At 38.4% G+C, this 12,134-nt stretch overlaps 1 protein-coding gene across 2 annotated transcripts in view; it reads right to left on the reverse strand.

Annotated features, from left to right (window-relative positions):
- Positions 1-12,134, reverse strand: part of Lrp6 (LDL receptor related protein 6) — a 126,853-nt gene that overhangs the window by 90,117 nt on the left and 24,602 nt on the right. The gene's annotated exons all lie outside the window — the stretch shown is intronic.

Here is a 12,134-nt window from a genome sequence, read left to right on the forward strand (position 1 = left end):
CAAAATTGAGCTATAAAACCCAAGTGAACCATATCCATGCTAAGTTACAATTCATTTTATGACCCTTAAGTTACTTATTTAACCTACCTATAAAAGTCATTAACATACACATTAGTAAGAATCTTAAAATATATAGTAATATGTTATGATACTGTAGGAACATCCATCTTTCATTTGTTGAAAACAAACTGCACACTCAAGCTTTGCATGTTTCACTGTTCATAAGAATGCATCAAGTCCAGCTACCTTAATAGGCAATATATGGACGGTGTGTTGGTGGTATAGTGGTGAGCACAGCTGCCTTTCAATATACAAAACATAAAAGTCAGAATTTCTGGTTCTAGTAATTTGGAAACCAGTTAACCAGGAAAACCCCCTTTTACAAAACACCTAAAACTACAATGTTTTACTTGATTTATAGAGATATACAAAATAAAATATATAAACACTTCTTTCAGCACAGAGCTAGAGTATCAAGAAAGGGGTGATCTGCAGAGACCAAGCATGACAGAATAAAAAGGCAGAACTTGCAAGACTGAGTGAACAGCAACCCTAGAAGGTTTTCAGGTCTCAGAAACTAAAGGGCTTCTATGTTAGTGGCAAACAGAGAAAGAAGACAAACCCTGGAACACAACAAGCCTGTGTTAAGATTTCTGCACAAAGCACTCTAGGAACAACTCAACAGAACAATTTGCCAACCCACCGAGAAAGCAAAGTCCTTCTGTCTTGGCTTAACCCACTAAAAATGTGGTAAATGAAAACTTCACCGAATACTGTGTAGCCAGAGTGCCCTCACAAAGGTTTAGGGTTTGAATTTATCATATATACTACAGGAACTCCCAACTCCAAAATTAAATACAGAACTAGGCATAATAGGAGATTGAGGCAGGAGGATGGCTACAAATTAAGAGGACAATGTGTGCTACACTATGAGACCCTGTATTCCCAGCAGGATCCTGAAGTTTAAGACTAGCCTGAACCACAGAATAAGACCCTGTCTCAAACAAACCAAACTATTAGGGAATATTATTTTAAGGTGTGTTAGTTTTTTTGTTGTTGTTTGTTGTTTTTTTTGCATTTGCATAATTCTGTGAAGCTGTGTTGCTGTGCCTGTCTAAAACACTTGATGGTCTGATAAAGATCTGAACAGTCAATAGCAAGGCAAGAGAGAGATAGGCAAGGCTGGCAGGCAAGAGAATATATAGAAGGAGAAATTTGGGAGGAGAGAAAAAGAATGAGAGAGAAAGGAAGAGGATGCTAAAGGCCAGCCACCCAACCACCCAGCCAGGGAGTAAGAGTGAAAGTAAGATACACAGAAGTAAGAAAAGGAAAAAGGCCAGAGGCAAAAGACTGATAGGACAATTTAAGAAAAGTTGGCTAGAAACAAGCCAAGCTAAGGCCGGACATTTATAATTAACAATAAGACTCTATGTATGATTTATTTGGGAGCTGGGTGGGGGGTCCCCCAAAAGAGTAAACCCCAACATTTTGGCACACCAACATAGTGCTGGAATTTCCGCAGTGCCTGAGAAAACTTAAAAAGATATGGCTCCTTTAAGCATTTCTGCCTGCTGGTGAGCCCTTGAGCAGCTAGTATGTTAAGCAGGAACAAAAAATTAAGTAAAAATGCCTGCCACAGTGCAAGCATTTTAGAGCTCTAGGAAGATTCAATGCAGTTGTCAGTCACAAACCTCGGACCAGGCTGTGAGCTTTAGGCTTGGCTTTCATGACCCAAGAAGTGGGCAGAGCCAGCCAAGAGAGCCAGGCAGAGGATCTAGGTGTAGGTTAGCAGTTTAAAGGTTTGCTCACAGTCAAAAAGAGGACAAGAGATACATAGTAAAAGAGGTCCAGATGGAACAAAAAACCTCTAAACAGATTCCAGTGTGTATTATAATGTGCAAAGGTTTAAGAAAGAAAGAATATGGGTATAGACAGTCATAGAAAGAAATAATAGTATAAAATAAAGTCTTTAAAGAGAGAATAAAAGTAATATAAAAGAAAAAAGCCACATAAGATGGGAAACACACAGAAGTCTGGATCCTGTATAATACTGTGTTGATTTTGAATTTTTTTAATGTTAACAAGCAAACAACAGCTGCTAAGAGACATAGGATTATAAGCACTGCAAAGTTGAACTAACCTAGATACTTTAAGGTCCCCCAAAGAGTCAAAGAACAGAAATGAACACCACCACCAAACTAAGTATCTTATTCTTTACCATCACAAAATGTCTTTCTTTATACTAAGAATGCAATTTTAAAGCATAAGCTATGAGTCAGGAATGTAGCTTGGAGTACAGGGCTTACCTAGCACTCCAGGGGCCCCAGTTTCAATCTGACAAATTGGCAGAAAAAAAAAAAAAAGCAAACAAAAAGATCATACTACAAAGAAAGCTTTCACTAGAAAACAATGGTCTGGAAAATATTATGCTATATAAAAAAGTCACTTAGCATCACAAATACTCCCTTTCAATATTCCCTTAATGAAAGGGTGCTTAAAATATGTGGAACAAGCCGGGCAGTGGTGGCGCACGCCTTTAATCCCAGCACTAGGGAGGCAGAGGCAGGCGGATCTCTGTGAGTTCAAGGCCAGCCTGGTCTCCAAAGCAAGTTCCAGGAAAGGTGCAAAGCTACACAGAGAAACCCTGTCTCCAAAAACCAAATCAGTGGAACAAAAAGAATCAAACACTTCACTCAGGAGGCAAAGGCAAGTAGAACTCTAGGCTGGAGACCAGCCTGGTCTTCACAGTGAGTTCCAGGCCAGCCAGAGTTACATAGCTAAGACAAACAAACAACAAGACAATTAAAATTCATTAATTTGAAGCAAAATTATGGACATCAATTTATATAAGGAAAAACTGGATGAGGGATATGACATTTTCAGGAAAAATGCTCTATTCTAGTATTTGAGAACATTCATATATACACACTCACTACCCCTCCAAGGGCCTGGATTCATATCCCAGAAGATGATCAAGCACAACTGATAATAGAATTTCCCAAGAAGAGTAATAATTTTTCTAATGTACTACTTCCCCCCCCCCGCCGAGATAGGGTTTCTCTGTGTAGTTTTGTTGCCTGTCCTGGATCTCGCTCTGTAGACCAGGCTGACCTCGAACTCACAGAGATCTGCCTGGCTCTGCCTCCCGAGTGCTGGGATTAAAGGTATGTGCCACCACCTCCCAGCTGTACTACTCTTAATTTTTAGGTGATATTGTGTGTGTGTGTGTGTGTGTGTGTGTGTGTGTGTGTGTGTGTGTGTGTGGTGGTGTGTGGCAGTTAGGGGGGAACAAGGGTTGTTTTATAGGCAATAAGGAGAATTTAAAAATGTTACACATGTATAAGAATATCATAATAAACTCATTATGTTTATAATGCATATATGCTAATAAAATGTTAGCCCACTTCCAAATAAATAATAATTTAATTAAAAAATAGAAAACAGAAAGCATAAATACAAATCCCTTGACTACATTTTCCATTCTGCAAAAAAAAAAAAAAAACTCCTTTTACATTTTAAAGTCTTTCAGTCTATATCAAGTGAAACTGTAGGGAGGGGGACTTAAGTAGGTTTTAAAGGCAAAGTAGCTCTGAAAAAGCAAGGCCCAATCTAAGATATACAGTAAAAACAGTTGAATCAATATTTTAAGAGTCTGTTCTGTAGAAACAATTCTAACTTGGCATAACAGCCCAAAGCCTTCTCAACTATTCTGAGGCTCTCAAGACCAGCCTGAGCTACACAGTGAGACCTGAGCAGACCTGAGCTTAAGGAGGAAAATAGTAAAGAAGAACTTGAGGGGAGGAGTAGGGGACACAGAGGATAAATAACATGGGTAGGGAAGATATAATAAAAGTTTGATATGTACTGATATGAAATTGTGAAAGAATGAATAAATTCCAAAATACATATATAAATAAACAATCACTTGGACTTAAAAAAGGGCAGAACCCCACAATTCTAAGTAGAGCATACCTAAATTGTTGACTTGAATATATACATGTGAAATAAAAAGTTCCAATATTCAGACTACTGTCATCAAATGTCTACCTTTGTAGTAAGATAGAGATTCACTCTGTAGTCCGGGCTGGCCTGAAACTCACTCACGTAACCTGAGCTAGCCTCGAATCATGATAATCCACCTGCCTCAGCCTCCCAAGTGTCAGGATTATAGGCGTAAGCCATCATGCCCAGCTTTTCTAAAATGTCTCTTTTGAAACTTGATGTCACAGTTGAAAGGAACTTATACTCATTGTAGACAAGGTTCTGAGTTCAATCTCCAGTACATGTACACACACACACACACACACACACACACACACACACACACACACACGATGGGGGGGAGGGGGGGGCATGACTGATGGAAAAAACTCATTTTACAGATGAAGAAACTGAGGTCCAAAGCCTGAGATAATGCGGTAGTAAATAGCAAAGCTAAAGTAACACACTAATAAATAACAAAACCTGAAGTAACACGTTAATAAATGACAAAACTGAGAAACACGGTAGGACATAACAAACCTGAAGTTAACATGCTAGTACATGGCAAAGCTGAGTCAATACACCAGAAAATGGCAAGGCTGAGAAAGAAACAGAACAAACTCTGGCTGGCATAATCTAATAAAACAGTACCTGGTTAACATTTCTTAAAGTAAAGGCTAAAAATTTTTAATTTTTACATAGACATTCATAAATAAAAGTTATTCTGTATTTTTTCTAGTTTTTAAACTTGTATCTATCTGTGCGCATGTGTTTAGAGGTGAGGTGCAAACGCGCAATCCTGCATGTGTGGAAGAGGACAACTAACTCAAGTCCCTATCTCCCTCTACTGCGTGGTTCAGGTTGCTAGGTGCTACGGCAAGCACCTTTACCACTGAGCCATCTGTCCAGTCCCAGGCTATAATCACTAATGCACAAGAGACAATGCTAAAATTTACATTACCTTAAAAATGCTTTCCATTTTTAACAAGGAAAACTGAGAGAATACATAAGGTATAAAGAGAATACATTACAAGAACATTTTTAATTTACAAAGTTCAGCCATTCAAAGCACATTTATCAAACACCTGAATGAGCCAGGGACTAGTTTAATCATCTTGATATACCAGTGCAACATACATTTTAAACATAATCTGATAATTAATTTCCCTATCATTCATATACATTAATTCACTCTTTTTTCCATCCCTAGCTTTAGATGTTTTATGACATAGTCTTACTATATGTAGCTCAGATTTGGCCTTAAACTTGCTATACAGTCCAGGCGTTCCTCTAATTCTTGATCCTCCTACCTCCACCTCCCCAGTGTTTACGAAGGTATTTCTAAGTGAGCTTTTAGTGTTATTAATATTACACACAACAATGAATATTAGAAAATATATCTTTAAAACTGTACCATTGGGGTCACAAGTTCGCTGGCCACACACAGGATGAATTCAAGCTGAACCACTAGCATTTAACTTGCAAGAAATATTTAATGAATCAAGCAAAAAAAAAAAATCTTAGAATTACTATGGGACTGAACCAGGTTCTCAGCATCATGAAGGTCAGTATAGCATTGTGGGAATCAGAAAGAGGAACTTAAACAGGGGTGGTACAGGAACGTCCTCTACCCAATATAAAAGACAACACTGCTTCTGGAACAATTTTCATAAGACACACATTTTCTTATTCCTTGGCCTAAATTCTACACTACCAGTAAGTATTAAGACTAATAGAGACCCAGAGCTGCCAGCTAAAGTCATGCTGGGATCAAGAAAAATGAGCCTTGGTGGTTCGGTTACTGGAGTTGTATCCATGCCAGTGGATGTCCACACACTCCAGAAGAGAATCTGACATTGCTGCTGCCATTGTTGCTGTTATAGCAATGGCAGCCACCGCTGCTACTGTTTCTGGGACTACCATTTCATAATTGCTTACTACAGCTAGCACAGTGGAGACCCTGGCAGCAAAAGTAGCTACCACAGTTAATCTTGCATTCTATTGGGCATGATAAATTTAATTCAGTAGTTATATACATCTCGATTGGCTTTGAAAATTATAAATTTATAAACTCAATTTCCAGTTGCTTTTGGGATACTATCTTACAAGGACTCCAACGTCCAGTACGGCTCATTAAGGAAGGGAATGGCTCAGTTGCCTTTAGCTTATTGGCTATGGGTGAGATAGGACCTCTGTTGGTCTTGTCTGTGTCGAACACACAGATTGCAAGCCCAGTGCCACTTTGAGATCTTTGGCAGCAGTTAACACTGCAGCTCACACACGATTGAGCCTGTATAATGAGTATTCAGAGACAGGTAATGCCTGGGGGGCGCTCACCAACCTAAGACAGAGCGCCTGTGTGGCCTGGGCAGGCATCTCCATGACAGGCAAGATGACCTGCTGACGTCCCATGCAACCCAAGTCAGAAGCTCATTTTTAAATAAAAGGGGGACCTGTAGGTCCCTGGCCCCCGTTTTGGGTAACTGTTGCCTTGCTTGTGGACCTTGACCTTGATATCCCTCCCTATGCTAATTCCCTGCCAAGTTCCACCCTCCTGAATGCTTAAGGGAAGTTCCTTGTCTGTGTATCCTGAATAATGGGTGTTAACAGCTTAGATGCAAGATTGTAAAACATCAGTAGCAAACTTCTGCCCTCCAGGGTTCTCCCATTGTGCTGTAAGCCTGTATCTAAGACCTTCTCCCTTGTTCAATAAATGACATTCAGCATTTAAATATATATATATATATATATATATATATATATATATACACACACATATATATATTTGAATGAATACTGTGAATGTAATCTATGAATACCACAAATGTGATTAATTTCATGAGTGTAATTAATGAATATCATGAGTGTAATTTAAAAAATAAAAATTAAAAAAACAAAAACAAACAACAAAAAAATCTTCCTTCAGTCTAGGCTAACTAAACTGGTAATACAAAGAACCCCATACATCACAAAGCACACAGATTTCTGCACTGGTTCCCAATATTCAACAATACCAGTCATTCAACTGTCTTCCTCATACATGTTGATGTCAGAGAGCTCAGTTGACTCTTGAATCGCAAAACCCAGGATTCTGGAACTCTGAAATTTTTTCCTCAGTACTTTTTTCCTCAGTACTGTTTTCAAGTGCTTTATCTGAAAAGTAAACTCCATGTTTCCCTAAAAAATAAATCTGGAAATCAACTCTTCTGTTTGAGAAGTAGTAAACTCTACCTGTGACTGCTTTTGCACTAAAAGCACAATCCATGACGCAAATCTAAGATCAAGAATACTGAATGAGTGATTTATTTTTAACTCATGAATTTAAAATACAATTTTTAAATATTTTCCCTATCATATTAATTATCAAATATATGCCATTTGGCTGAATTCTATCTGGTCCCAATTATATATTAATCATATTTATTGATTGTGTGTGTGTGTGTGTGTGTGTGTGTGTGTGTGTGAATGTGTGCATGAATATGTGGAGGCCAGAGGACAGCTTGTGGAAGTCGGTTCTCTCCTTGTACCATGTGAGTCCTAGGACTCAGACTCAGGTTTTTAGGCTTGGTGATAAGCACCTTTAACCAACAAGCCATCTCATCAGCCATAAATTATGTTTCAAATAGCCATGTGAGTCAAAGCAATGTCCCAAAAAGTAAAAGAATTTTTTGGAACTGCTGAAGGAGAAGAGGAAAAGGTGAACTTACACCCCCACCCCGTTAACCACGTGAGAAAGAATGAAAAATGTTTCAATAGGTGTTTGGGCCCCAGAAAAAGAATGTGTTTATTTTCACCAAATCACATTTAGAAGCTAAAAGATACTATTTCTACCTTCAAAGTATATTATTACTCATTCTTACAATGATGTATAAGCTGAGTCATTAGTAAATATTCACATTTAATACAGAAAAGGCAACAGATAAACAAAAACCTCTAATGTATTTTTAGTAATATAGCAGACCTATCATAGCAGCAATAAAGTTCACTTGTTTTAAGAAATGAAATGAAATAAAAATATCCACTCACTAAATCATTAGCTTGTAATCATTCAAGAGTTGAGAAAGGCTGGGCCACGGTGGCACATGCCTTAATCCCAGCACTCTGGAGGCAGAGCCAGGAGGATCTTGTGAATTCAAGGCCAGCCTGGTCTGTAGAGCGAGATCCAGGACAGGCACCAAAACTACACAGAGAAATTCCCTGTCTTGGGGGAAAAAAAAAAAGAGTTGAGGAAGTGTGTGTGTGTGTGTGTGTGTGTGTGTGTGTGTGTGTGTGTGTGTGTAGTGTACTACCACACAATTATAACCCCATGTAGAAATGAACAAGGTGCTATACTAGAACTGTAGTATTCAAGCTGTAAAACCAAGGAATGGAAACCCAGTAAGAGCTCTCAACTGGCCTTTTAACTCCTTTAATACTACTCTTTCCATCTCCAAATACATGCAACATAATACACATTCATTCTGTGAAAAAAGTTCTCTCTCCCAAGTTTCTGTCCTTAAGTAGACAGCAGATCCTTAAAACGATACCCCCGTTTCTTCCCAAAGGAAGTAACAAATGGAGAGGTCTGAAACATACTAACTACTGAATGGCTAATTTCAGCTACCTCCCTTGTGGTAAGAATGAGCCTGTCAAGAAAAAGAAAAGGGGAAATGCTGGAACAGGGATTTCTAATCCCAACCTCAGAAGGCTGAAGCAGGATTTCAACTGCTGTGCCAGCCTGAGCTGCACAGTGAAACTCTGAGACCTGACAGAAGGAGGGAGAAGAGGAACAGGGGAAGGGTCAAGGGAAGGGGAGGAGAACTGTTTCTTTTCACCAGACTTCTTTCCTAATCATCAGTGAAAGCGGCAAATCTAATGTGATCTACATAAGCATTAACCCCACAAACACATCACCACCCCTCAGACTTACTAGAGAATTAGCAAAATACCAGCTCCACCCCTCAAGATTATCTTCAAAGTTCTCAACAACCTAAGTCTCTAATTGGAACAGCTTACTATGCACAATGTCTAAGTCCCTCTTCTGATTCCCAACCCTTTCCTACCTCCACACTTCTGATGCTTTCTTTATTAAGAGCCAGCTTAGAGTAATGGTGTCGCTTAATGGCACTTGCACCAAGCCTGCCCACAAGTGTGATCCATGTGGCTGGGTGAACTGACCTCCTGAAAGCTGCCCTTCAACTTCTGCACACCCTAAATGTGTGTGCTTTTAAAGGACCATCTCACTTCAACAGCTGCTCCTTTGTGATGAGTAACATTACTATGCTTGAGACCAAAAAGAAAAAAAAATGCCTCTAACATGTAAGCCCCTAGCTTGTACAGGCTGTACCCTGTTAACCCACTTCCCTTTTCCCCAGATGTTGAAGACAGTTCTTAAATTGACTGATCTTGTAAAATCTGCTGTTCTTACAAAATAATAGGTCATAAGACTTATTTCTGCTTTTGTAATCAAATCTGCTTACTTTGCTCAAAAAGACAGTCATAAGACCCAAAATTGTAACTTCAAGGTTTTGCCTTTGTAAGCCCTGGACTGATATGGTTAGGGGCTGTATCTTGGGAGTGCTCTCAGGTATATAAACATGGTGCCAGGTTTGGATGCTGTATCTAAATAAAAAGCCTTTTCTTATTAAAACTTATTCATGGTCATGGTGAATCTCTAAGCAACTCCAGACCCACAACACCTTAATATCATTATATATATATATATATATACACACACACATATATACGTATGTATGGATGTATGTATGTATGTATCTGTTCTCTCCAGAACAGCCAAACCTAACATTTCACTGTACTACCGTCATCTTTTACAGCTAAACACAGCTAAACAAACTTTTCATTTATTTACAACATGGCATCATCTTTAATCTATGCCACCAAATCAGGCCTGATAACAAAAGAATCTATATAAACCTTTATTTGATTACTCCAAGTTCTACTTTATTAGATGAAATTAATTTACTCCCATAAATAAAGAGGTTTAAAGCATTCTAATATTGTTTTTAAAAAAATCAAAGAAACGTATTAAACGTATTAAAATACTCAAAGGTATTCAGACAGAAGCTACCTCAGGACTTTGACAAAGTATCAGTTAAGTCATTTCAGATTCATGTTCACATAGTTACTTACATTCAGCCATAGCAATATATTGACTAAAAATGTAAAATAGTATACAGTAAGATTGAGACAGTTAAGCAAAGAGCAATGCAGGCAGAGTTCATATTCTGTGATCATTTTCAATTTTGAGCTATATTTCTCTTTAGAAAATAACCCTTTGCAGCACTAGGGATGTAGCTCAATAGCAGAGCACTAGCCTAGCCTCAGGAAGGCCTTGGGTTTGTCTGGCGGGGAGAGGACACATGGACACAAAATAACACCATCACTGCAAGTACATGAAATACATGTTTGGCTAAGGAGAAAGAAGTTATTTAATAATCATTCTTTCCATTCAGCACAGATACATTAAGTAGTATCTCATAGCTTAATATAAAAGATACTACTGTGAAATGATTGGTATACTGTGAAATGATTGGTTATATGATAGTCTATGATCAAGGATATTTTTTAAAAATCTCATTAAGTGATCAGATACTAAGTCTTCCTTCTCTCTTACTTTAAAAAAAAAAGACAAAAAAGAAAAAACTCAAGAACTATAAACATGGCTGCTCTATAACTGCTGTAAAAAAACAACTATTTATACTGTTGTTTTTATATTTCTTAATTTTATAAACTTTATTATTTAAAAAACTGCGAATAAAAATCACACACCAAAACCAATCAGACTCAAAGTCAATACATCTCCGTAAACTTCTGTACAGTTTAAATACTGATTCTGAAGCCATAAGCTTCACATTTGATTTTATACATTCACTTAATGAATTTATCCACCATTAAAAACAATAAGTCCACAACAGCATTATAACTAGAAAAACAATCAGCTTTACAGCCTTTTTCATATCTTATATCCATTATGTACATTCAGTCTTTCCTAATCTGTAATGTATTAGTATTTACCCTTTCTTATTCTCTTTTCTACCATTATATTGTATGTATTTATACATGTTTGTGTTTGTGTGTGTGTGTGTGTGTGTGTGTGTGTGTGTGTGTGTGTTTGACTAGATTCCTCATGAGGGAGAATATGCAGGGTTTTTTTTTTTTCTTTCTAAGATTATATAACCTCACTTAATATTTTTACATTCTAAGTCCATTCATTTTCCCTGAATTTTTTTTTATATTGTGTGTCTTTCACATCATGTCTCCTGACCCCACCCATCTCCCTCCCTACCCCAAAATAAAATAAGATTTAAGAGAAAAAAGGAAGGAAGGAAGGAAGGAAGGAAGGAAGGAAGGAAGGAAGGAAGGAAGGAAGGAAGGAAGGAAGGAAGAGAAACCATGAGACACTCAAGAAACCCCTTTATCCATATGTTTTTACACACAGGTGTTTATTGAAAAGAATCATTGGTCTGGTTCGAGGCCCCTGGTCTCTGCCACACCATCAACACTGGGCCCTCACTGGGACTCTTCCTGGACAACCTGTTGCTGCCCTGTGTCATGGAGATCCGGCAGCTCTGGTAGGACTGACCCCACCCCAACCCCACCCGTGTGCTCCAGCAGGTCACAGATGGGGTGGATGTTTGGGTAGGCCAACATAAAACTCTTGTTCTGGGCCTGGGTACTTTCAGGGTTGGTCAGCCCGCCAGCTCTCCCCTGTTCTCACCACCAGGGTGAGCTCTCCAGTACTGTCCTGGCTAGTTCACCCCTTGCAGCCATGAGCAATGCGCAGGGCCAGTGCTCCTGGATATTTTTATAGTTCACTGTTCTTTAGAGCTGAACAGTATTCATAATATTAGCCATTCATCTGCTGACCAACAACGAGGTTGATTCCAATACTTTGCTGTACTGAATAAAAACAGCAATAAACATGGACATGTAAATATCTCTGATAGGTTATATAGTTCTCTCTGGATATGTGCCCAGGAGTGAATTCACTGGGTTACATGGTAATTCTATTTTCAATTTTTTGAGAAATCTCCAAACTGATTTCCACAATGGTTCTATTTATTTGCACCCCACCAACCATGGATAAACACTGTCCTTTAAGGATAAACCCAACTTCCCATAATCAAGTCTCCTTGAAAACAAACCAAGAGTCC

The sequence above is a fragment of the Peromyscus maniculatus genome, chromosome 3, assembly GCF_049852395.1.
Source record: "Peromyscus maniculatus bairdii isolate BWxNUB_F1_BW_parent chromosome 3, HU_Pman_BW_mat_3.1, whole genome shotgun sequence".
Taxonomy (NCBI): domain Eukaryota; kingdom Metazoa; phylum Chordata; class Mammalia; order Rodentia; family Cricetidae; genus Peromyscus; species Peromyscus maniculatus.